This window comes from Schistocerca serialis, chromosome 1 (assembly GCF_023864345.2).
Source record: "Schistocerca serialis cubense isolate TAMUIC-IGC-003099 chromosome 1, iqSchSeri2.2, whole genome shotgun sequence".
NCBI lineage: Eukaryota > Metazoa > Arthropoda > Insecta > Orthoptera > Acrididae > Schistocerca > Schistocerca serialis.
This window is the reverse complement of record NC_064638.1, coordinates 378,663,031-378,690,189: the sequence shown is the minus strand read 5'-3', so window position 1 is coordinate 378,690,189 and position 27,159 is coordinate 378,663,031. Positions and strand designations below refer to the sequence as shown.

At 42.6% G+C, this 27,159-nt stretch overlaps 1 protein-coding gene across 1 annotated transcript in view; it reads right to left on the bottom strand.

Annotated features, from left to right (window-relative positions):
* LOC126474489 (uncharacterized) overlaps positions 1–27,159 on the bottom strand; it is a 696,215-nt gene that overhangs the window by 71,942 nt on the left and 597,114 nt on the right. The gene's annotated exons all lie outside the window — the stretch shown is intronic.

Below are 27,159 nucleotides of genomic sequence, written 5' to 3'. Positions count from 1 at the left end.
GTTGTCAATTCACATTTGGATGGCATTCACAAAAACTGAAAGAACTTCAGCTCCACATCAACTCACTCTGGCGTAACCGCTGAACCGGTGCACGGGGGACAGTTTCAGGGTGCTTAGCTAATCGTTTGCAGGGGCAACAAAAATCTTATTTTCGATATTCGTTGTAATTACTGATCACATTTAGAAGTTTAAACTGATGTTATAATCTACTAATTCAGAGGTATAACTTCCTAAAGTTTAACACAGTAAGACCTTCTTACCTGAAGTGTAGAAGACAGAGACGAGGTACTGGAAAAGGTAAAGCTGTGAGTGTGGGTTTTGATTCGGGCTTTGATAGCTCAGTCGGTAGAGCACTTGCCCATGAAAGGCAAAGGTCCCAGGTTCGAGTCCCAGTTGGACATGCAGTTATAATCTACAACGAAACTTCACATCCGCATCACTCCGCTGCAGAGTGAATATTCACTCTTGGACCCGTTATTGGTATTATGCAGGATGAACTCGACGTTTCCACGAGACGACACGATAGCTTCTAATTTGAAAGTATCAACTGAATTTTCACTGATGGATAGGAACTACTATGGTATCCACTATAATTACTGGGGAACCTCGTTTATTCGGCCCGCATTAATGTGCGTCTTCGGTTCATTCGGATCTTTTTTGTTAATCATCTGTTTTAGAACCTTAACTAGACGCTATTTGACAACAATCGACGATAAGAATTATTAAATTTAAATTCAACCAGCCGCCATACACGGAAAACGGTCAGTTATCATCTTATCATTGAGCCGTACAGTACTGCAACGCCCTCCTTCGTTGCGAGTGTAAAATGAAATCATAGAGAAATAAGGCAGCAAAGTCCACGGACAAAATGTGAGAAGCACTGCACAGAACGGATGTAGAAGAATTGTCATCGCTGCTGAATTTGGTATCGGAACTCCAAAGGTGTCAGATTAGACAGTAAACAGTCGGAGATGATCAGATATAGATGATAAGGAACAAAATGACTACGCTGTCTTTTATGTTAAGTACCAGTGCTTAATCTATCACGTTAATGTTTCCTGTCAGAGCGAGTGTGTGTGTGTGTGTGTGTGTGTGTTAGTGAGGTGGAGATGTGAGCGGTATGGTGTGGCTGGGGGGGGGGAGGGGAGGGGGGGTGTGTGAGCGAGAAGAGAGTGGTCGCGTGATGAAAACATCGTTAATATATGAGGTGAACTAAAGTGGCAGTTGTATAATATGTAAGATGGTTGTATGATCGTCAAATAAAAAGTAAAATAATGTAACATCTCACGTTAGAACACCGAACTGTTTCTGATGCAATAAAATTATCATGTTCCTATGACGAAACCACTGATCTACGTGATTACGTAATTCACAGGTAGTTTCCTACTAAGAAAATATTTTTTAGCATTAATTTGAAACAACATCTGCAAATTATATATATTTTTGAGGGAGTAGAGGCTACAGTTACGAAGAAGTATTACAGGTAATAGACTTTTTATAGGTAACAGACTTCTTAACAGGCGCAAAAAAATAAAAAAGTAATGACAGAGGCCGTTCACGGTTCAGTCAGTGAAACAAAAATCCTTTCCTTACTTATTTGTTTTGCAATTTTTTTATGGCCTTCATTGGACCACTCTGGTCAGTTATACGAAGGTTCATTTCCTAATTTGCTAAGATTTACTGTATTTCTTGGTTTCCAGCGTGTTTTGTGGGTCATGGTTTGACTGTTGTTCACCATCTGTAGGTGAGCGATAAAGCAGTACAGGAAAAAAGCATCTCGAACTCATCAAAAATTTAACGGAAACCAAAATGTAAAGGATTTCCCAGAAGGAATCAGCTCTCTGTCTGGAATTACAAGTGGGTTTTATTACTAGAGCCATAAATGTAAAATTCACTGTGTACATATAATAGAGTGCAAGTGGTAAACAAACAACTAGGGAGAAATTTTAAGTAACTACAATAACAGCGTTTTTGATATTTGCGCATGTCTCCGGCAACATACCATGGAGACAGTGTTGGCGGGACCTCTAGCGGCAGTAGTCTCAGTTGCGGGTGCAGCGCAGCGCTACTAGATGGCGCTGGATGTTGTACGGCTCGTAACGAACGACGCCGTAGTTTCCGACACTTTTAAGGCTGCTTTGTAACTATCTGAATAGTTTACTTTCCATCTTAATGTGACCTTAGAACTCTAGGGCTATGTAACTAGCAATGTACAACCCTTTATTAAATGCCATGCCTTCTCACACCACCGATATCTGTCTGAAACCGATAAATCAATCACGGAACGCAAGGCTATTTGGACGGAACATTTTATTTGTACAATACGCAACTTCACGAAGACTACCGAGTAAATCAAAAGCTGTTCTTTGCGTAAGACATTACGTTAAATTATGAGGTCGCTAGAACGTAAAAAGTTAAAGCAGTTCTAATCCTTAAGCACTGCCATACATCTTGTGGAGCGCAGATTCAGCTAGAACTACAGCACAAGCGTAAAAGTGACGTTCCTCTAATCAGACGATAGCCCGGCCACTGCATGTAACTATACACAGAAATGTCACATGTCATAATTAGATCAGCAGTCGTAATGTAGAACTTAATATCCTGTATCGGCTGTCTTTTATCGATCTCCATTCACTGAGGGCATCATCACAACAAACTTGAATCAACAGCCTGTTCACAAAACAACAGTACGTAATATGCTACTCTTCGTATTTGCAATATCAAATGAGTCTAACCAAGTGCACTTCAAGAAGTTACTCGTTTCAGAGTTGAACTAAATAAAAAATTAAAATATGTGGACTGAAAAAATGCGACGCAAATATTTCACACTAAATTAATACACAGAGCAACAGAAAGCAATACACTGCAAACAATCACCAACAAAACATAACTTTTACGAGGTCCACAAAAGGGATATAAAAACGAGTAGTTTTTGTTCAGTAATTACACCACTGGCCATAAAAATTGCTACACCACGAAGATGACGTGCTACAGGAGCGAAATTTAACCGACAGGAAGTAGATTCTCTGATATGCAAATGATTAGCTTTTCAGAGCATTCACACGTGGTTGGCGCCGGTGGCGACACCTACAACGTGCTCACATGAGGAAAGTTTCCAACCGATTTCTCATACACAAACAGCAGTTGACCGGCGTTGCCTGGTGAAACGTTGTTGTGATGCCTCGTGTAAGGAGGAGAAATGCGTACCATCACGTTTCCGACTTTGATAAAGGTCGGATTGTAGCCTAGCGCGATTTCTGTTTATCGTATCGCGACATTGTCTGTTTATCGTATCGCGACATTGCTGCTCGTGTTGGTCGAGATCCAATGACTGTTAGCAGAATATGGAATCAGTGGGTTCAGGAGGGTAATACGGAACGCCGTGCTGGATCCCAACGGCCTCGTATCACTAGCAGCAGTCCAGATGACAGGCTTCTTATCCGCATGGCTGTAACGGATCGTGCAGCCACGTCTCGATCCCTGAGTCAACAGATGGGGACGTTTGCAAGACAACAACCATCTGCACGAACAGGTCGACGACGTTTGCAGCAGCATGGACTATCAGCTCGGAGACCATGGCTGCGATTACCCTTGACGCTGCATCACAAACAGAAGCGCCTGCGATGGTGTACTTAACGAGGAACCTTGGTGCACGAATGGCAAAACGTCATTTTTTCGGATGAATCCAGGTTCTGTTTACAACATCATGATGGTCGCATCCGTGTTTGGCGACATCGCGGTGAACGCACATTGGAAGCGTGTATTCGTCATCGCCATACAGGCGTATCACCCGGCGTGATGGTAAGGGGTGACGTTCGTTACACCTCTCGGTCACCTCTTGTTCGCATTGACGGCACTCTGAACAGTGAACGTTACATTTCAGATGTGTTACGACCCGTGGCTCTACCCTTCATTCGATCCCTGCGAAACCATACATTTCAGGAGGGTAATGCACGACCGCATGTTGCAGGTCCTGTATGGGCCTTTCTGGATACAGAAAATGTTCGACTGCTGCCCTGGCCAGCACATTCTCCAGATCTCTCACCAACTGAAAACGTCTGGTCAATGTAGGCCGAGCAACTGGCTCGTCACATTACGCCAGTCACTACTCTTGATGAACTGTGGTATCGTGTTGAAGCTGCATGGGCAGCTGTACCCTTACACACCATCCAAGCTCTGTTTGACTCAATGCCCAGGCGTATCAAGGCCGTCATTACGGCCAGAGGTGGTTGTTCTGGGTACTGATTTCTCAGGATCTATGCACCCATATTGCGTGAAGATGTAATCACGTGTCAGTTCTAGTATAATATATTTGTCCAATGAATACCCGTTTATAATCTCCATTTCTTCTTGGTGTAGCAATTTTAATGGCCAGTAGTATATCATTAATGTATAGCACTGCAACTGTGACGAAAAAAGGTTTCCAGAAATGACTGCAGGTAATCGCCTGTCGACATTGTTACATTTTACGCCATCCAGACGTATTAAGGTGCCCACCCGCCTAGCAGCGCGGAGTGCAGGAAGAACGTCATTGAGGTTCTGAATTGTATGTGGTGCAATGCCGACTCCAGTGCCGTGGCCAGCTGCGCTAGGTTGAGGATAAATGGCGCCAACAGTTCTACTGTGGCGGTTCCACAAATTCTCGACTGAGTTTATGTGGGTAGTCTGGTGACCAGGGGAGTACGATCATCACATCATGGTGCTATTCGAAACACGCACGTACACTGCGAGCTGTATGGCACGTTGCATTGTCCTGCTGGTAGATGCCATCATACTGAGGATAACCAAACTGCATGTTGGGGTGGACATGGTCCCCAAAGGATAGACGCATACTTGTGTTGATCCATTGTGCCTTCCCAAATGACGAGATCACCCAGGGACTGCCACGAAAATGTTCCCCAGACCACAATGCGCTCAACTCCAGCCTGGACCCATCTGACGATTGTTTAAGGGCGGTTCCTTTCAGATGCTTCACTCCTGATGGAGCATAAAACACGATTTATGTGAAAAGGCACCTGTCGCCAATTCTTGGACGTCCATTTGTGGTACTTGCGTCAAAATTCCAGCCTTCTCTGCTGATGAACAGCAGTCAGTATGGCTGCGTGAAACAGGCGCCTATGACGGAGGCTCATACGCAGTAACATTGGCTGCACGGTCGTTGAGAAAACACTGTTGGTAGCCCCTTGGTCCATCTGGGCGGTCAATTGCTCAACAGGTCTATTCGCCTATACACATTTCCGCAGCCGTCGCTCACCCTTCTCATCTATGGCCCACGGTGCACCAATGTTGCTTCGGGGCCGGTTTTGGGATAGCGACATTTTGCCATGCACGGTGTAATCTGGGTGGCAATTTACAAACTTAGCCATTTCGGAAATGCTTTCATTCTTGGCCCAAAAACCAATGATCGTGCCCATTTGAACATTAGAGAAATCGTTCCCTTTCCGCATTACGACAACGGCTGCACTCTTTTCTGCTTCCCGCAGACACGCTTTACACAGGGTGTTACAAAAAGGTACGGCCAAACTTTCAGGAAACATTCCTCACACACAAATAAAGAAAAGATGTTATGTGGACATGTGTACGGAAACGCTTAATTTCCATGTTAGAGCTCATTTTAGTTTAGTCAGTATGTACTGTACTTCCTCGATTCACCACCAGTTGGCCCAATTGAAGGAAGGTAATGTTGACTTCGGAGCTTGTGTTGACATGCGACTCAATGCTCTACAGTACTAGCATCAAGCACGTCAGTACGTAGTATCAACAGATTAGTGTTCATCACGAACGTGGTTTTGCAGTCAGTGCAATGTTTACAAATGCGGATTTGGCAGATGCCCATTTGATGTATGGATTAGCACGGGGGAAGACGTTCGAAGCAATTGATCGGCGTCTTTGGGAGCACGGGACATTCCAGTCTATGACTCGCGACTGGGGAAGACCTAGAACGACGAGGACACCTGCAATGGACGAGGCAATTCTTCGTGCAGTTGACGATAACCCTAATGTCAGCGTCAGAGAAGTTGCTGCTGTACACGGTAACGTTGACCACGTCACTGTACGGAGAGTGCTACGGGAGAACCAGTTGTTTCCGTACCATGTACAGCGTGTGCAGGCACTATCAGCAGCTGATTGGCCTCCACGGGTACACTTCTGCGAATGGTTCATCCAACACTGTGTCAATCCTCATTTCAGTTCAAATGTTCTCTTTACGGGTGAGGCTTCATTCCAACGTGACCAAACTGTAAATTTTCACGATCAGCATGCGTGGGCTGACGAGAACCCACACGCAATTGTGCAATCACGTCATCAACACAAATTTTCTGTAAACGGTTGGGCAGCCATTGTTGGTGATGTCTTGATTGGGCCCCATGTTCTTCCACCTACGCTCAATGGAGCACGTTATCATGATTTCATACGGGATACTCTACCTGTGCTGCTAGAACATGTGCCTTTACAAGTACGACACAACATGTGGTTCATGCACGATGGAGCTCCTGCACATTTCAGTCGAAGTGTTCGTACGCTCCTCAACAACAGATTCGGTGACCGATGGATTGATAGAGCGGACCAATTCCATGGCCTCCACGCTCTCCTGACCTCAACCCTCTTGACTTTCATTTATGGGGGCATTTGAAAGCTCTTGTCTACGAAACCCCGGTACCAAATGTAGAGACTCTTCGTGCTGGTATTGTGAACGGCTGTGATACAATACGCCATTCTCCAGGGCTGCATCAGCGCATCAAGGATTCCATGCGACGGAGGGTGGATGCATGTATCCTCGCTAACGGAGGACATTTTGAACATTTCCTGTAACAAAGTGTTTGAAGTCACGCTGGTACGTTCTGTTGCTGTGTGTTTCCATTCCATGATTAATGTGATTTGGAGAGAAGTAATAAAATGAGCTCTAACACGGAAAGTAAGCGTTTCCGGACACATGTCCACATAACATATTTTCTTTCTTTGTGTGTGAGGAATGTTTCCTGAAAGTTTGGCCGTACCTTTTTGTAACACCCTGTATATCCTCCACTGCTAGTGCTGCCACCTGACGTTTGTGATTGATTACCGCATATTGACATCGAACACAGGCGGTGGTCACGTTAACGTGACTGGACAGTGTAGTTTCCCATTACCAGTTTGAAGTCGCCTAGCGAGTCATCATCAGATGCTACACAACTCACTAATAGGTTATAACATTGTAGGTGTCGCTGCGTACCTGTAGAAAGCGCCCCTTTGATCTTTTCCGTCTTGCTACAGCTACACGTCGATCTTCAGAATGATATGGACTATTACTAAGAACTGAACCATCTGAGGATGAGTAGTTAGATTACTTCAAATCTGTAATGAGAAAATAAAAATTCTACCATCATTGAAGCCGACTGGTTCCAGTCATTTCTGAAAACATGTTGGTTAACAGTTGGTACAAAACAAATCACCACGATAATACAAGAGCGTTTCAATAAACACTCAGCATCTGTATGTTGAACTGGCTTATGTGCAAATTCTGCGTTGCTTTCCTAAATCAGTTCAGCCGATGTGATGATTGTACCCTGAACATGTCAAAGATAGCTTCGTTTCGCAAGCTTGTCCCACTGATATACAGGGTGATTCAAAAAGAATACCACAACTTTAGGAATTTAAAACTCTGCAACGACAAAAGGCAGAGCTAAGCACTATCTGTCGGCGAATTAAGGGAGCTATAAAGTTTCATTTAGTTGTACATTTGTTCGCCATTTCAGCCAATAAAGTTTTTGGTCCCTTTTTCTTCGAAGGTGCTACTGTAACTGGACTACAGTATCTGGAGATGTTAGAGAATTGGCTGTTCCCTCAGCTCGAACAAGAAGCACAACAATTCATATTTCAGCAGGATGGAGCGCTACCACATTGGCACTTATCTGTCCGTAACTACCTGAACGTCAACTACCCGAGGCGATGGATCGGCCGCCAGGCAGTCCGTGACAGAGCACTTCATCACTGGCCTCCAAGAAGCCCTGATCTTACCCCCAGCGATTTTTTCTTATGGGGGTATGTTAAGGATATGGTGTATCGGCCACCTCTCCCAGCCACCATTGATGATTTGAAACGAGAAATAACAGCAGCTATCCAAACTGTTACGCCTGATATGCTACAGAGAGTGTGGAACGAGTTGGAGTATCGGGTTAATATTGCTCGTGTGTCTGGAGGGGGCCATATTGAACATCTCTGAACTTGTTTTTGAGTGAAAAAAAACCTTTTTAAATACTCTTTGTAATGATGTATAACAGAAGGTTATATTATGTTTCTTTCATTAAATACACATTTTTAAAGTTGTGGTATTCTTTTTGAATCACCCTGTATTTCTAACACTGTCTGTATCTACTGGCGGTTAATATCGAGTATTAGTTCTTTCTTGTTCTAACAAGACCCTCCGCTCTAGTAAAGCAAGGTCATGATCCGATTTTATAAAATGCTTGCCTTTTACCAGAAGCCTTGACCGCGGATGTGTGCAGCACGAATATTGTAATCATTGCCTCCCCCTCCCCCCCCCCACACCCCATCTCTGTCCACCTCCTCCTTCCCCTTCTCTCTGTCCATCTCATCTTTCCACCTGTATCTGTCCAATTCTTCCTCCCCTCTCTGTCTGTCTGTCCGTCCAGTTACTTCGCGCTCTCTCTCTCTCTCTCTCTCTCTCTCTCTCTCTCTCTCTCTCCTGTTACTCCTCCCCTCTATTCTATCTCTCTCCACCTACTACTCCCGTGTCTATTTGTCCTTCTCTTCCTGCTACCTTTCTCTGTCCATCTTATCCTCCCTCCTCTCACTATCCAACTCCTCCTTCCCTCTCCGTCTGTGCAGTTGTGCCTATCTGCACATATATCCCCTGAAATATACTGCGATACTACCTGCATACTGTGCCTGTCATATAGGGCAGCCTAGAAATCAGGGGTTACCAAAAGATTTTCACCCTGATACCTATGAGGGGTAGGCGGTTTTTAAGCCTACATAATAACAAACTGCACCAAATTTGGTTGAAATCGATCTACCAGTTTAGGAGCAGATACAAACATACATCTGCATCCATTTTTATACACATTCATGATGTAAACGTTATTTATTCTAAATCATTGTATTTCAGTTTTGTTTTATATACAGTTTGCTTTTTCATAAGAGGATGTACACGAACTATAAATGTTTGTGGAAGAACATGATGAATAGCACGTATTTTGGCGAGCTATCAATCAGACATCGTCAAAATTTAAATCACTGTTTTCTCTGCTCAGTGATGTAAGGACTGAGGAGCAAAGACAGAAGCTAGGTTCCGCATAACCTTTGGATATGAGTGTATATGCTATTGGATATTGGTTAATCAACAACATCAAGAAAATAGCCTGTATGTGGTAGATGCCCATACCACATGAGAATGTCCACATTGACTGAGCGAGTGGTAATTAGCTTACTGACGAAACTGGAGGAGCCGGAAGCTCTTCAAGTGGCTCAACTACAGTTGTACGTTGGCGGATTGCTGCAGTCCATTCCGGGCCTGTTCTGTTTGTGAATGGAGCACACTTTGTATACTCTTCATCTAGGAATATAGTGACCACAGTGAACATTTACTCTGTGCAGTGAGGAGAACCATTTCTCCCTGCCTCTTCTTGCTTATCCAAATAATCAGACATTGTAAACGTGCTCGATGGTTACCAAAAATTATTAATCACGATCATGCTGCAATGAACATTACCATGTGTTTGAAATTAATGCTTATTTTAGGGAGCTACATTTCAGTTAACATGCATATAATTAACGTTATTTCGTCAGATTACTGTTTTACGCGTACAGTGTTGTATGACTGTGAAGATGTGAATGAAGCGCATTTGGGTTGACGCGACTGCAGGGTAAATGTTCACAGTGTTTCTGCATTTTGTCCTGATAATTTTTTTTCTTCTATTGAGATATTGCTGCATCGCGTGCGAGTCTATACCAGGAATCAGTGTTGCAAATACATGTGGTTACTGAATATCATTTATGGGAAAGAGCTTCTGTAAATTTATCATTTTTTGCATTTTTATATGTTTCGCGTGCATATTTTGTAGAAGATAAACAGTTTCTGTGTCTTGTTGTATCATGCACAATGATATTACAGACCACAACCAATAGTAGCAATAGTTAATTGCCAACATTAGTTATCTTATTAAGGAGAAATAGAATCAACAAGTGTCACTGCATTGCATTATGAGTATACTAAGTTTTCGACATCCAGTTAGTCACATTTTCTATTTATGGCAGTTTAGCGTGACATTAAGTCGGCCATTAATTATGCGAACTGCAGGTAAAAGTTATTTTTAGCAAAAACTTCACAATACAGTAGTTTAATATAAAGGTTTATGAAGTGGGATGGTGAAAAAGTTTCAATTTGAGGGTGTTGCAACAGCATACATGCAACGTAGTGCTAGTCCGATGAGGGTACATAAGCACCGACATACAGGCAAGAGATTTGTCTGGTGTTCATGCCTTTCCGTCATGTGTGCGGTGAATGTCGACGTTATTACCAAATGCGTTCAAACAGGACCAACATGCTGTTATTCCTTTTTTGGCTGCCGAAGAGCAAGCACCGGTAGACATCCATTGGAGAATGGATAAAGTGTATGGCGCAGCGATTCTGTGAAGACCACAGCGTCCCAATTGGTGCAGGTCGCGATTCGACACAAGACGCCGGTCGGTCTGGGAGTCCAGCCTTATCTATGGCTGTTTATCTCAAGCGCCTGATGAATTTCAATGTTGAAGCCAACAAGTTACCTGTTTTCGTCAGGTGTGCACAATAAAGATCAGAAAAGTGTTCCATATAATCGCTGTAAATTCGCCTACGGGTCTCCTACATCTACATCTACATTTCTACTCTGCAAGCCAACCAACGGTGTGTGGTGGAGGGCACTTTACGTGCCACTGTCATTACCTCCCTTTCCTGTTCCAGTCGCGTATGGTTCGCGGGAAGAATGACTGCCGGAAAGCCTCCGTGCACGCTCGAATCTCTCTAATTTTACATTCGTGATGTCCTGGGGAGGTATAAGTAAGGGGAAGCAATATATTCGATACCTCATTCAGAAACGCACCCTCTCGAAACCTGGACAGCAAGCTACACCGCGATGCAGAGCGCCTCTCTTGCAGAGTCTGCCACTTGAGTTTGCTAAACATCTCCGTAACGCTATCACGCTTACCAAATAACCCTGTGAAGAAACGCGCCGCTTTTCTTTGGATCTTCTCTATCTCCTCTGTCAACCCGACCTGGTACGGATAACACACTGATGAGAAATACTCAAGTACAGGTCGAACGAGGGTTTTGTAAGCCACCTCATTTGTTGATGGACTACATTTTCCAAGGACTCTCCCAATGAATCTCAACCTGGTACCCGCCTTACCAACAATTAATTTTATATGATCATTCCACTTCAAATCGTTCCGTACGCATACTCCCAGATATTTTACAGAAGTAACTGCTACCAGAGTTTGTTCCGCTATCATATAATGATACAATAAAGGATCCTTCTTTCTATGTATTCGCAATACATTACATTTGTCTATGTTAAGGGTCAGTTGGCACTCCCTGCACCAAGTGCCTGTCCGTTGTAGATCTTCCTGCATTTCGCTACAATTTTCTAATGCTGAAACTTCTCTGTATACTACAGCATCATCCGCGAAAAGCCGCATGGAACTTCCGACACTATCTACTAGGTCATTTATATATATTGCGAAAAGCAATGGTTCCATAACACTCCCCTGTGGCACGCCAGAGGTTACTTTAACGTCTGTAGACGCCTCCCCATTGATAACAACAATCTGTGTTCTGTTTGCTAAAAACTCTTCAATCCAGCCACACAGCTGGCCTGATATTCCGTAGGCTCTTACTTTGTTTATCAGGCGACAGTGCGGAACTGTATCGAACGCCTTCCGGAAGTCAAGAAAAATAGCATCTACCTGGGAGCCTGTATCTAATATTTTCTGGGTCTCTTGAACAAATAAAGCGACTTGGGTCTCTCACGATCGCTGTTTCCGGAATCAATGTTGATTCCTACAGAGTAGATTCTGGGTTTCCAAAAACGACATGATACTCGAGCAAAAAACATGTTCTAAAATTCTACAACAGATCGACGTCAGAGATACAGGTCTCGACGACCCTTCTAGAAGACTGGGACTACCTGTGCTCTTTTCCAATGATTTGGAACCTTCCGTTCCTCTAGAGACTTGCGGTACACGCCTGTTAGAAGGGGGGCAAGTTCTTTCGCGTACTCTGTGTAGAATCGAATAGGTATCCCGTCAGGTCCAGTGGACTTTCCTCTGTTGAGTGATTCCAGTTGCTTTTCCAGTGCGGCGCGTTATCAGAGATTTAATTCCGTGTAAAGGCTGAAGAAAACCGCTGAAAGGGAACGCGAGGGGACCGCTTGAAGAGAAAGTCGCGGAGAGTATTAGGAAAACAAAAACAGCTTTCATTTCGTTTAAGTGGAATTAACGTGAGGACGAGCGCGCGGCTTCTTGGAGAGGCAATTTAGCAAATGATTAATTGCTCGCCTACGCCGGAGGTTTAATCAAGGGGAACAAAGCGGCCTGCTTGAGCAGGGAGGGGCAGCGCCGAGTCCTGTTCTATGGAGGCGGAGATCGGGGCCGTCTGCCTCAACCGCACGGGCCGAGATCACGCTCTTTGTTCCAGTTGTATCGGGGGAGCTCCTCGAGCAGTAGATTTCCTCTCTTCTTTTCCCCGTCTTGAAAGAGCGGTTCATCCATTACTGTTCTCAACAGAGAGTGAACTAAACCAAGACTGTCTGCAGTAAAGTACTCAGAGGACTGTTCCCACGCTTAAGCTTTGCAAGGAAAAGTGTCAGCTCAGACACGAACCTTTTTTTTTTCAGTTTGATGATAACCTGAGACAGAAATTGATGTGAACTGAGGAATAATATTGTAAACTAGCTGAGAAACTCATCGTTGCATGGGTATTTATTTATACGGGGCGGCCAAGATAAGAAGAGGGCCCGTGTTACACTGAATGTAATATGTGAAACTATCTGAGCGTTGTCATTCCGTAACGCTACGGCAGCGCTCGAACGGGGCCACGTGATGTCGTGCGGCGCTTTAGCGACCAGCGCTGCGCTGTCAGTGGTCAGTTTGCAGCTTGTTGTTAATGTAGTTCTGGAGAACGCCTTTGTCAGTGGAACATCAGTGTTCAGTCTCGAAACTTTTTTTTGGCTCTTAATTAATTAAAACTTTAAATATAGGATTCACAATAAGATCTTGTTACAAGAAAAACTAAACTGCTAATATATAATTCCCTAGTCCGCCCAGTTATCACATACGGCTCAGAGGTATGGACGTTGACAGAACACGATAAAAATGCTCTAAGAAGCATTGAGCGGAAAATACTACGCAAAATCTATGGGCCAATAAGGGAGGAAGAAGGCTGGAGAATACGCTACAATGCCGAATTACAAGAGTTAATACAAGGCAGGGACATAGTAAAATTTGTGAAATCACAGCGAATACGATGGCTAGGACACTTGGAGAGAATGGCAGAGGATAGAATTCCAAAGAAAATGATGAAAGGTATGATCCATTCAGTTAGGCGAAAAGGGAGACCTAGAAGAAGATGGATCGATGAGGTAATAATGGATATCACCAATATGGGAGTCCGGGGGTGGAAAAGAGCAGCAAATAACCGAGAAGTGTGGAGGAAGATTGTTGAAGAAGCCAAGGCTCACCAAGGGCTGTAGAGCTACTGAAGAAGAAGAAGAAGAAGAAGAAGAAGAAGAAGATATTCAGAGACAGCTGCTCCCGGAAAAAAAATGTTGTGCAGAAATTGATCAGTAAATTTAGAGCGAAAGGTCTGCCGCCAACTCACAGTGTAAAGGAAGCTTGATCTTGTTCAGAAGGCTATGGTAAGAAGTCCATGGAAATCAACAAGACGTCTATCCTCACCGCTAAACACCAAACGAACCCCATGCCAGAATAAGTGATGCTGTTGCAAATGCGAGCACACAAAGTACGTGTGGAGCAAGCATTAAAACCTACAGGTTACGCACAACCACAAATTACAGCGAATGGTTCGTCATGCATGTCGCTGATGGTTATCTGGATCCAAATCCTTACTTCATCTCAGACGAAGCACACTTTCATCTCAGCGGGAACGTAAACTCTCAAAACACAAGCTATGCGTCAACAGACTGTCCAAGGGAACGCTTTGAGGTGCAACTGCATTATTTTGAAAGAAGGCGGTTGGTGTGCAGTTCCATTCCAGCGGATTGTTGGGGTCCTTATATGTAATAACACCGTGAACTGTCAAGTGTATATAATGTAAGTAGGTTGTTTATGTTTTCTTATTGGCAACGTTACGTAGCGCTCTGTATGAAAATCACTGGCTGTGCTGTGTGCAGTCTGTGGCTAGTTTGCATTGTTGTCTGCCATTGTAGTGTTGGGCAGCAGCAGCTGGATGTGAACAGCGCGTAGCGTTGCGCAGTTGGAGGTGAGCCGCCAGCAGTGGTGGATGTTGGGAGAGAGATGGCGGAGTTTTGAAATTTGTAAGACTGGATGTCATGAACTGCTATGTATATTATGAGTTTTCAACACTATTAAGGTAAATACATTGTTTGTTCTCTATTAAAATCTTTCATTTGCTAACTATGCCTATCAGTAGTTAGCGCCTTCCGTAGTTTGAATCTTCTATTTAGCTGGCAGTAGTGGCGCTCGCTGTATTGCAGTAGTTCGAGTAACGAAGATTTTTGTGAGGTAAGTGCTTTGTGAAAGGTATAGGTTGATGTTAGTCAGGGCCATTCTTTTGTAGGGATTATTGAAAGTCAGATTGCGTTGCGCTAAAAATATTGTGTGTCAGTTTAAGCACAGTCTTGTATAATTGTTCAAAGGGGACGTTTCAATAATAGTAGTAGTAGTAGTAGTAGTAGTAGTAGTAGCAGCACCTTTATTCATCCGTAGATCTATTTTTACAAGGACATACGACATGTCAAAGTATTTACAAGCTTAGATCAATTTAAAACAAGTTAATTCATATACACATATATTTCAGACTTCGAATTAGAGACAATCATTAGATTTACTCCTGGTATAGAATACTCTTTTTTACAAATAACTTATTAAATAATGTATGCCACACTGTTCGCTCGTATCTCACTATCAGTTACTGCACACACTATACACACATTGTTCAAATGGTTCAAATAGCTCTGAGCACTATGCGACTTAACTTCTGACGTCATCAGTCGCCTAGAACTTGGAACTAATTAAACCTAACTAACCCAAGGACATCACACACATCCATACCCGAGGCAGGATTCGAACCTACGACCGTAGCGGTCGCTCGGTTCCAGACTGTAGCGCCTAGAACCACGCAGCCACTCCGGCCGGCCCTACACGCATTGTTTCATAACACTACACACACACACACACACACACACACACACACACTGGTGATCTCTGTGCCATTTTCTGTACTGCAACTTCCCATTTACTATCCTGAAATACTGAGTCAGCATCTCTCCATAACGGGTGAGATGTTGAGCTCAGAAAGAGGAAGGATGTTAGTATTGTGCTATGCAGAACTTGGGGGTAAGTATTTCTACAAAGGAAAAAAAAACATAAAGTGAAGGTGTTATGTGGGATGTTGGATATTTTGTAATAATTATTATTATTTATTTCTATTACATTTTTATCAAACCCCTACTTTGTTTTAGCTAAGTAAGCCTTCAATGTATAAAATGTATTGCAGAACAGGTACTTTTTAGCTGCCTTTTTAAATAAGTTTATTTTTGCAATTTCTTTCATCTCTTTTGGCAATTTATTGTACAGTTTTATTCCCTGGTAGAAAATTTGTTTTGAGTTTTATGTTTATTTTTTCTTGGTAAATGTAAGTTGAGTCTATCTCTTGTTTCATGGTCATGGACAGAGCTGTTTGTGCAGTAATTACCAGTGTTATTTTTTATGTGTACAACTGACTGGTAAATGTATTCACATGGAGCAGTTAAAATGCCCAGTGTTCTGAACAGTACTTTACAATGAGCTCGACTAGTATTTTTGGTTATTATTCTTATGGATCTTTTTTGGAGTTTGAAAATTGTGTTCATATTTTGTGCATTTGTTCCCCAAAAAAGAATGCCATAGCTAAGAACTGAGTGTACATATGAATAATACGTAACTAAAAGACACTGCATGTTACACACTGATGATAGGATTCTAAGAGCGTAACATGCTGACTTCCTTCTGTTTGCAAGTACCTTTGGGTGTTCAAACCACTTCGACAGAGAATCAATATTCATTCCTAGAAATTTTGCATTTGTTACACAGTCTATAGAGGTGCCATCTACATTTAATTTAATGTTGTCAATTTTCGTCTTCAAACTAAAATTCATGGCGTTAGTTTTATTTATGTTCAATGTCACTTTATTGCTTATTGACGAACCATAAACTTCCTTGAGAGTTTCATTTGCTTTCTCGGCAGGAGTTCCCTTGTTATCTCAGTGACTATAATATTGCTGTCATCAGCTAAGACGATTTTTTCACCATGAGTAACACCACTGGGTAAGTCATTAATGTATATCAGGAACAGTACTGGTCCTAATATGCTACCTTGCAGAACCCCTATACTAATGTATTTTGGTTCTGATAGGTGCTTTACTAAATGTTTAGATTTATTTGAAGTATGTGTTATCTCTACACTTTGTATCCTATCTGTTAGGTATGATCGAAACCAGTCATTAGCTACTCCTTTTATTCCTAATGCTTCTAATTTATTTAATAGAATCTTATGGTTAATTGAATCAAACGCCTTAAAAAGATTCAAAAATATGCCTGTGACACACTCATCTTTATCAAGAGCATGAAGTACAACTTCTGTGAATTCTACCATGGCTGTCTCCGTATTTTTGCCAGTTCGGAAACCAAACTGTGATAATGGAATTGTTGGAACCATTCACAGCGCATCTTAAGGAGGAAGGCCGAGAGTATGAATTTTTCCAACAAAACGGCGCTGCGGCACATATTCACGGTTTTCAATGTCATACGTCCATGAAGCTTCGAGAGAATAACGTACAGTTTCCGCGGGTTTAGACCTCCGAGATGGCCCGATCTGTCTACCTGTGATTTTTATTTGTGGGGTAATTTAAAGGATGAAGTCTACGGTAATAATCTGCATACAACTGAAGAGCTGAAAAGAAACATTCGCATTGCTATAGCGGAAATAACACAAAACGAACTGGAGAAGATTTCAGAAACATATTGAAGCTTGGTGAGGTGTGTATGGAAGTTTATGGTACACATTTTCAGCAGCTCCTGTGAACTATTGACGTAATGAATGTTTAGTACGTTGCTTTTCATAACAATAATTTACTACACTGTATTCCGTATTTACAATAAATGAGTGAATCGTCTGTATGTTGTTTATAAGACATGGGGCCTCTTTTATTTTGGCCACCCTGTAGCTGTTAGGAACAAGTGGGAGACAAAAACTCGCTTCCTTGCCCCACTTTGTCAGAATTTCCGCTTCTATGATTTTACATTGGAGAGAAGTAACTTTAGGCCTCTGTGAGTTTAGGGTTTTGAGGAGCGAGTTAATGCGTGATGCTCTCGATCACAGTTGTTTCGCACCTCCCTTTCTCGAGGATTTTGCAAAAAGTGAGTTAAACCTAACGTTCTCGAGCTGCAACAAGTCTCGCCTTACGATCTTCATTGGGTTCTTGAGACTGCATATTCCTCAGGCTTTTAGCTGTTCTGGTACATTCAGAAAGATTCTACCGTTTTTTGGGCACTGTTACTCGTAAACAAAACTAAATTAAGATGTAATGAGTAGGCACTCAAATCAAAAAGCCAACTTCATGTAAATTATTTTTTGTTGCTAAAGAAAACAAATAAAACCCGTAGACAGAAGCAAATCTACGTGGTTAAGTTTTTCTTACACAAAGAGAAATCAGTAAATCCGTGTACTCCAGTCAAGTACATTCCCTCTTGGCTTGTATTCGTAAAGATAAGATTGCACTGCTTAATGCTGTCTCTGTCGTTAACTCCCGAAAACAAATGTCACTGCGTTAAAAAAACAGCACCTTCTATTGATTCTTTGGTGTACCAGCAAATTAACATCATCATCATCATCTATTGGTTATTTGGTTTACTGTGGCGTGATGCTTTAACATCAGAACTGCTAAGCCGAGCAGAAAATTTTACTTAAACCTTTGAATTACGGTATCTTTTGTCTTTGTGATCGGCTTTTAATGAAATGAAGCCTGCATGTTGGCCCAAGCTACACTCAAGTTACCTGTGAAAATCCCATGAACGTTCGTCTACTAGTTTTGCAGCTCAGTATGTTTAAACAAACAGTCGGACACCATCGTTTTACAGTTTTATTATTACCATAGATAGATATAGACATAGGTGTAACAGTACAACTAGGCGTTCTAAACACACTTTCTCCTTCAAGCACAGAGAAGTATGTAAGGCGACACTGCATAGAACACTATTTTCTTTTGTTTCTGTTCTGTGACGCGGAATCATACATGGGCGACACGGTGGATATTTGGTACTCGGAAACAGTTCCGCAAACCATGTTAATTCTGCGCATGGTCAACAGATGAATGAAACATTTCCGCCCATAACAGCATTTTAACTCAACCGCGCTCGTTCAAACAAGCATAACCAAAAAAGTGATATAACTGAATTAATGTAAGAGAATGATTTACTGTGGGACAAAAGGTAACTTAAGATATTTATATTGAAATAACTAAAAGGGAAAAATTTATCTGTGATAATTGCCTCCTGAAATCGTCGCAATGAACTTACTAACTCGCTTTCCATTCATTGTTCTAAGACCAGCTAGGAGTAACATAATGTTAAATCTGCTAGATACTCGCAGTATATGCGGGTATTTATAATGAAGAGCTATTAAATGAGTTGGCTGTGTAATAATATGAGCTGTTGGGTTGTTTAGAAACAACGAGAATATTTTCAATTTTATCTGTGGTGGACATAATCATATGGATCCGCGCAGTTCCAGCTTGGTAAGCCCCACAGGTACAATATCTGTTATCAGTTTATACTGAAGTTAAAGGTAATCGAAGATAAACATCGATCTTTATTGTTTTTCCTTTTCAATGCTTTAAATGAAAGAAAACATTTATGAGCAAACCAGGAATAATCTTAAAAAAGCTTTTATGTTTTTCTAAAATTAGACCCACTCTTCCTAGCGGCGAAACCCTCATTGTCCAGAATAACGGCGAATGAATTTGCCTTTTCTTTAAGCACGTAACCTCCGACAGGAACGATTTGTAGCCTACAGTGACGAACTGTAAGCCATTTCAGTAAGCGTTCTTCAAAGCGCGGAATCTCGCCTTGCCGGATCCCCATCCTCTGCAGTCACGTTTCCAGCATTCCGATAATTATGCTGCAGGATTGTCAACAGCGTGGATGCTGGAATCCCGAACGTTTTCGAGAGTGGAACACTTTCAGGGGAAAGTGCCCTGTTTTGTGGATGTTGGCTTAGGTCCGGATAGGTGGATATTTGCTCCTGAACGCTGCTGTCGATGCGAATACCAGCTAATTAACTTTGCTGCCTTGTTAGTGTCCTGCTAACCGCCAAGCGCATAAGTCGCATTCCGTGCTCGCATCTTTTTTTTTATTAATCTCTTAGATTTGAATATAATGTTTTGGAGACGCAACGTAAGCACCACGGCTGTATGATAAGTAATTTGATATTTTAGTCTTATTTATTAATGACATATTATTTGTAATGAAACTTGATATACACATCAAAAAAACGTTTGTACCACCCCGGTTTTCAGAACTCCTGAAGATAGACGTTGGCTGTAGATACTGTATCACAGACACAGTCCCTTTGACTGTTCAGCGATGTCACTAAACCCGCCCAAAGATGTAAACAACCATGCATGAGCAGCGCCTATTAGACGGAGGGGGTCCGACAGACGATTAGTTCCAGTCATATCACCAGGAAGGAGGTACACGGCTCGAGTTGTCTGTAGTTCAGCTATATCTAGACGGTCAATACCGCGGTTCGATCGCGTCCGCATTGTCACTTTGTGCCAGGGATGGCTCTCAACAAGGGAAGTGTCCAGGCGTCTCGGAGTGAACCAAAGCGATGTTGTTCGGACATGGAGGAGATACAAAGAGAGACAGGAATTGATGATAAATTCATTTGGGAGGAGCACACAACAGAACAGCAGAAACGCCTTAACAAATCTGTATTTGCAATTCGAGTGTTAGCAGACATAGGCGACATAAAAATGAAAAAGCTTGCGTACTTTGCCTACTTTCATGCCATAATGTCATATGGTATAATATTTTGGGGTAACTCTTCGAGTCAAACAAAAGTTTTCAGAGTCCAAAAGTGTGTAATACGTATTATTTGTAGAGTAAATTCACGGACGTCCTGTAGAAACCTCTTCAAAGAACTGGGTATACTAAGTACTGCCTCTCAGTATATTTACTCCTTAATGAAATTTATCCTAAATAATATATCTCTTTTTCCAACAAACAGCTCAGTTCATACATACAATACCAGGAACAAAAATGATCTGCACAAGGACTTAAAACACTTACTTTAGTTCAAAAAGGGGTCCACTACTTAGGAACACTCATCTTCAATAATTTGCCAGCAAACATAAAAAATTTAGTTACAAATAAAGATCAGTTTAAAATAGCCTGAAAGACTTACTGGTGGCCAACTCCTCCTACTCCCTTGACGAATTTTTTAATAGAAACAAATCATGTATATATTCTTACTGTTAATATTGTTATTTCAGCTTAAAAAAATTGACATGTTCCACATCCACGAAGATCTTCTCAGCACGGATATATGGAACGAAAAACTAATCTAATCTAATCTAATGAGATGCCTCGCTTAGGCCGTCCAAGGGCTACTACTGCAGTGGATGACCGCTACCTACGGATTATGGCTCGGAGGAACCCTGACAGCAACGCCACCATGTTGTATACTGCTTTTCGTGCAGCCACAGGACGTTGTGTTACAACTCAAACTGTGCACAATAGGGTGCATCATGCGCAACTTCGCTCCCGATGCCCATGACGAGGTCCATCTTTGCAATCACGACACCGTGTAGCGCGGTACAGATGGCCCCAACAACATGCCGAATGGACCGCTCACGATCGGCATCAAGTTCTCTTCAGCGATGGGTGTCGCATATGCCTTCAACCAAAAAATCGTCGGAGACGTGTTTGGAGACAAGCTGTTCAGGCTGAACGCCTGAGACATACTGTCAAGCACCGCGCGGGATTAGCCGAGCGAGCTTGGGCGCTGCAGTCATAGACTGTGCGGCTGGTCCCGGCGGAGGTTCGAGTCCTCCCTCGGGCATAGGTGTGTGTGTTAGTCCATAGGATAATTTAGGTTAAGTGGTGTGTAAGCTTAGGGACTGATGACCTTAGCAGTTAAGTCCCATAAGATTTCACACACATTTGAACATTTTGAACACACTGTCGAGCGAGCGCAGCAAGGTGGAGGCTCCCTGCTGTTTTGGGGTGGTATTATGTGAGGCCGAATACGCTGCTGGTGATTGTGGAAGGTGCCGTAACGGCTGTACGATACGTGAATGCATCGTCCGACCAGTAGTGCAACCATTTCAGCAGCATATTGGCGAGGCATTCGTCTTCATGGACGACAATTCGCGCCCCCATCGTGCACATGTTGTGAATGACTTCCTTCAGGATAACGACATCAAATGGTTCAAATGGCTCTGAGCACTATGGGACTTAATTTCTGATGTCATCAGTCCACTAGAACTTAGAACTACTTAAACCTAACTAAGCTAAGGACATGACACACATCCATGCCCGAGGTAGGATTCGAACCTGCGACCGTAGCGGTCACGCGGTTCCAGACTGTAGCGCCTAGAACCGCCCGGCCACCCCGGCCGGCACTGCAGTAGTCGTCGTGGGGTTGTGGACCACTGCGGCTGCGGCGGGGACGGAGCCACTCCGTCGTTTCTAGGTCCCCGGTTAACATACAATACAATACGTAACAAAGAGCCTATGTTAGGTCACGTAGTAGTTGTGTGGTTGCTCGGGAGTAGCAGGAGTAGCGCGCCAGAGGCTGGCAGTGTCTGTTGCGATGCTCCGGAGTGGGCAGTCGCTCAGAATTAAATATTCAGTGTAATAAGTTCAGTGTTGTGTATTAATGATTTAGGGAAGAAATAAGATTTGAAGTAAAATTAATTAAGAACGTGCTACAAATATTATTATGAAATTTTGATGAAGGATCTTTCTACATATTTGTAATTGCGTAGGCTTCCGCGGCCTGAGTCAGTCGACAAAAAGGTTTTATGGATGTGGTACCGCGTCATAATGTATGAAACTACTGCTGCTGGAGAAAAACCAACGTTTCGGCCTCGGTTGCGGCGGCCTTCTTATGGGTCTACTGGTGTTGTGTGTTTCCTACCCATACAGTAGACCCAGAAGAAGGCCGTTGCAACCGAGGCCGAAACGTTGGTTTTTCTCCAGCAGCAGTAGTTTTATACATTATGACGTGGTATCATACCCATAAAACTTATTTCTTCATATTGTTACAGCAATCTACAATAAGGTAATCAATATCCATGTATTTTTGTGCTCTTTTCTGTAGAACGAATTTGAATGAGACCAGCTTTGTGTGTGACTAAGTTTTTTATTGTATTTTTTTGTAAAGATCATTTGCGTAATTGTAATTTTATGTTATGGCTTAGCAATCGCAATTCAGTTTCACAATACAGTAAGATTTTCAAGTAAGATATTACATTCTCCTCAATCATGTTCCGCCTCCCAAATCCAAGTCATTTTCATTAAACAAATCCTAAATGTGTCTCAGTCACATATCTTGCATTTTGGCTTTTGCAACTGAAGTAGTTTAGTGTTGCTGAGACACCAACATGAGAGCCGGCCGCGGTGGTCTAGCGGTTCTAGGCGCTCAGTCCGGAACCGCGCGACTGCTACGGTCGCAGGTTCGAATCCTGCCTCGGGCATGGATGTGTGTGATGTCCTTAGGTTAGTTAGGTTTAAGTAGTTCTAAGTTCTAGGGGACTGATGACCACAAATGTTAAGTCCCATAGTGCTCAGAGCCATTTGAACCAACATGAGCTAAGAAATTTATATCACACAGTTTATGGATTTTCGCACAGGGATAACGTTTTTTAGTTATTCAGATTTACAGGGGCGTGATAAGATCCAGTAGTTCTGAATGTGTTTACCTCTATTTTGTCGTTATCGCGCACAGGTTTTAATTAGTTTGGGATAACTGGTATTGCTTTCTTGCTAGTCGACAGATTGTTTACAACAGGATCAGGTAAACACAGATACACGTAAATAGACAGATACAAGTAATCACATACGCAGTAAGCACACCACTTGATATAACTGTTCTTTGTTAGACATGAACATTACACCTTACTTTAGAGATAAACGTTAAAACTTGTGAGTAGCTTTTAAATACAATAATTAATAACATGTTTCGGTACTTTAGCCATGTTGTCAAATGGTACAGGTGCCTAATTTCGGATATCGCTAGGGTGTCTAATGTCGACCATCCGACAAACGGGCGCCTTCATAGATTTCGCTTTTTATTTCTGTTCAAGAGATGGGTAAGAAAACTGGAAGTTTTGGTCACAGGAAAATAGGAGGAAGGCAGTGATAGCCATTATAAATAAGGAAATGGGATTCTTAAAGGCGTCCAAAGCGTTTCAGGTGCCAAAACCTACACTTTTAGATTACCTAAAGGGAGGAAACTCTGAGGAGAAACTGGGCTCTAGGACAGGCAGAAAATGTACTTTTGGGAGTGATCTTGAGAACGAACTTTCCAAATACTGTCAAGTACTGGATAAGAGATAATAGAACTTCGGCATATCAACTAGCTGTCCGAAATAATTTTAAACATCCTCTTGCTCCAGACAAGCACAGTGCTGGTAAAAAATTGTTGCTGGGCTTTTTTAAACAGGCATCCAATGCATTGTTTTAGAAAACTTGAGTTTATTTCAATAGCAGAGCCAGGGTTTCACCAAAGAAAATGAGGATGAAACTGGCTCAGGGACGTCGCTCTAAAGTAATTAGCGTGAGAGGTGACAAGCAAATTGCTGGACTGTCTTCGGCAGAGAGCGGCTCCTTGATTACAACTGTTACCTGTATGTGTGCTGCAAGGGCATTTGTTCAAACACTTATCGTACCCCATAGTACCCATAAGCTACAACCACTAAACGTCCCCTTCATGGGGCCTTTCAAAAGTGTTTACTCACAAGAAACTGATCTCGGCTTGACAACCACCCATTTCAAGCTATAACTATGGCTGAAATTGGGAAAATACAGGGTGTTCCAAAAAGAATATACGTATTTCGAATGCATGTACTTATTAAACTTTAAGATATACGAATATGAAACTTTACACACATATTTACGAACCTCTGAAGTTCATGTTACAGATGTTCAATATGTCCTCCATCAGCGACACGAACAATATCACATCGATACTCAAATTCCTCCGATACTCGGGCAGGCATGTCCTTCGTCACTGATGTTATGGCAGTACGGATCCGATTCTTCAACTCTTCCAGGTACATAGACGTTGTCTTTAACGAAACCCCACGGGAAGAAGTCAGAGGGTGTCAAATCCGGTGACTGTGGAGCCCAGCGAAGATACGCTAAGTCGCCAGCTCCTTGGCGACCAGTACAACGGTTCGGTAGGGTTTAATTCAGATATTCACGCACTTGGCGACTCTTGTCGAAAAATGAAGTTGTCTTCGTGCAGCCTCGGAAACAGCCATTTTTGTAACATAACGCGATACTGCCGTGTTTCCATCATCCATTTTCTTCAGGAACACGAGGGCGGCCAGGAGTCTTTCCTTTACATACACATCCTGTATCTAGAAATTGTCGATACCATCTGAAAATGTTCCACCCATTCGGAGGATCAACTTGGTGCCTCAACCTGAAACGTCTTTGCACTGTAATCACGGAATTGCACTTCGCAAACTCGACAACACAAAATGATTTCTGCTGCGGAGTAGCCGTTTTAAAAATACGACGGTTACCAAGCCAAACAGAAGACAACTGACATCTAGGGGCTATTAATATAACCTAGACTATGTATTCGTTTCTCCAATAGCGGAGCCGAGGCGCAGCGATCGATAGTTTGGACAAAATAATACTTTGTAATACGAGGGCTATTCACAAAGTACATTACGTTTTCGTTTGTGTCCGTTAGGGGCGGGGCTAGCGCGGCCATCTTGGTGTCATGGCATTCCGCCGCTCAGCCGGCATCCTGCCGTGCTAGTGAGAGGTTCGTGCTGTACTCCGCTGAGTTACTGTGACAGTCTGAAATGTCAGCGTTAATTGAAAATGCCGCGAAGTGTGAAGTGCGTGCTGTTATAAGGTTTCTGACTGCAAAAAACTGTACACCGATAGAAATCTATCGGCAGCTTTGTGAAGTGTACGGGGAGAACATAATCACTGAAGGTGGAGTGCGTCAATGGGTCATAAAATTTAAAAATGGCCGAACTAACGTTCACGACGAAGAGCGAAGTGGAAGACCCAGCATAGTGACTGCCGAACTTGTCGAAAAAGTCGATGCTGCGGTCCGTGAAAACCGTAATTTCACAATAACGGAACTCTCTATGAGTTTTCCACAAATTTCACGAAGTATGTTGCACGAAATCATTGCCGAAAAGCTTGGTTACCACAAGTTTTGTGCAAGATGAATACCAAAAATCTTGACAGAGATTCACAAAAATCAGCGAATGGCTGCAGCGTTAACGTTTTTGGACACTTACAAGAAAGATGGCGACTCATTACTCGATCGCATCGTCACTTGTGACGAAACATGGGTTAAGCATGTGAACTGCGAGACAAAATTGCAGTCAATGCAGTGGGGCACACAAATTCCCCCCAAAAAACCCAAGAAATGCATGCAGACAATGTCGGCAAGGAAGGTGATGGCGACTATCTTTTGGGACAGAAAAGGTGTGATTTTTGTGGATTTCCTGGAAAGAGGCACTACAATAAACTCTCAAAGGTATTGCCAAACTCTGCACAACCTCAGAAGAGCAATACAAAACAAGCGCAGGGGAAAGTTGGGCTCAAAGATCTTGCTGATTCACGACAACCCCCGGGCCCACACGGCAAATGCTACTCGTGAAGTTCTAGAATCTTTTAAGTGGGAGTTGCTTCCTCATCCGCGGTACAGTCCCGACCTGGCACCGAGCGACTTCCACTTATTCCCAGCAATGAAGAAGTGGTTGGCTATGCAGCGTTTTGATGACGACGCACAGCTTCAAGAAGAGGTAACCACGTGGTTGAAGGCGCAGACGGCCGAATTTTACGACGAAGGAATTTCCAAGCTCGACCATCGCTACGATAAGTGCCTTAATTTAAATAGCAACTATGTAGAAAAGTAGTATTTAAGTGTGGCTTTCATCTGTATATAATAAAAAAAATTTCCAATACTTTATTTTTAATTCCAAAACTTAATGTACTTTGTGGATAGCCCTCGTGCATATATTCTTTCTGAAACATACTGTATCTGGTAAAGCCTATGTGCGAGCTCGAAACATGCTAAAAGCTATAAATGCTTTCAAGAATTGTGTAACAACTACATTCAATTAAAATTTTTGTGATGATGCAGACTTCCTCGCACAGGAAACCAATGCAGGAGAAAAAACAGACGAAGGTGACTGCTGTGAAGATGTAGATTATTATTCTGCAGCCACTGTTTAACCATTTCAAATGCGCCAAACACAATTCTCAACTCAGTCTTCAACAAGTGGAAGATGAAGGGGAAAGCCGCAGTGTTAACATCCTCACCATATCAGAAAGAGATTGCTGCGGAAAGTCCTCAGCCTTCAGCTGAAGATACGCTAAAATGCAAGAAGGCAAGTTTTGTAAGAACTAGGAGAATCTTAAAAAAGCGGAAATATAGAAGAACCTAAAACGCCAGCCAAAAAAACACAAAGGTAACTAAAATGAGTAGGCGACAAAGTAAATCGATGTGTGATTTATCATCTGCTGAGGATTCAGAAAGTTGTGTTCTCGTTGTCTCGACAAAGATGAATACGGCGCGAAGAGGAATGCATCTAGTGTTTTGTCCCATATCGGATAGATAAATCTGGAGAAGATTGGATGAAGTGTTTAGGGTGTTTGCGTTGGGTAAATAAACTGTGCTGCACT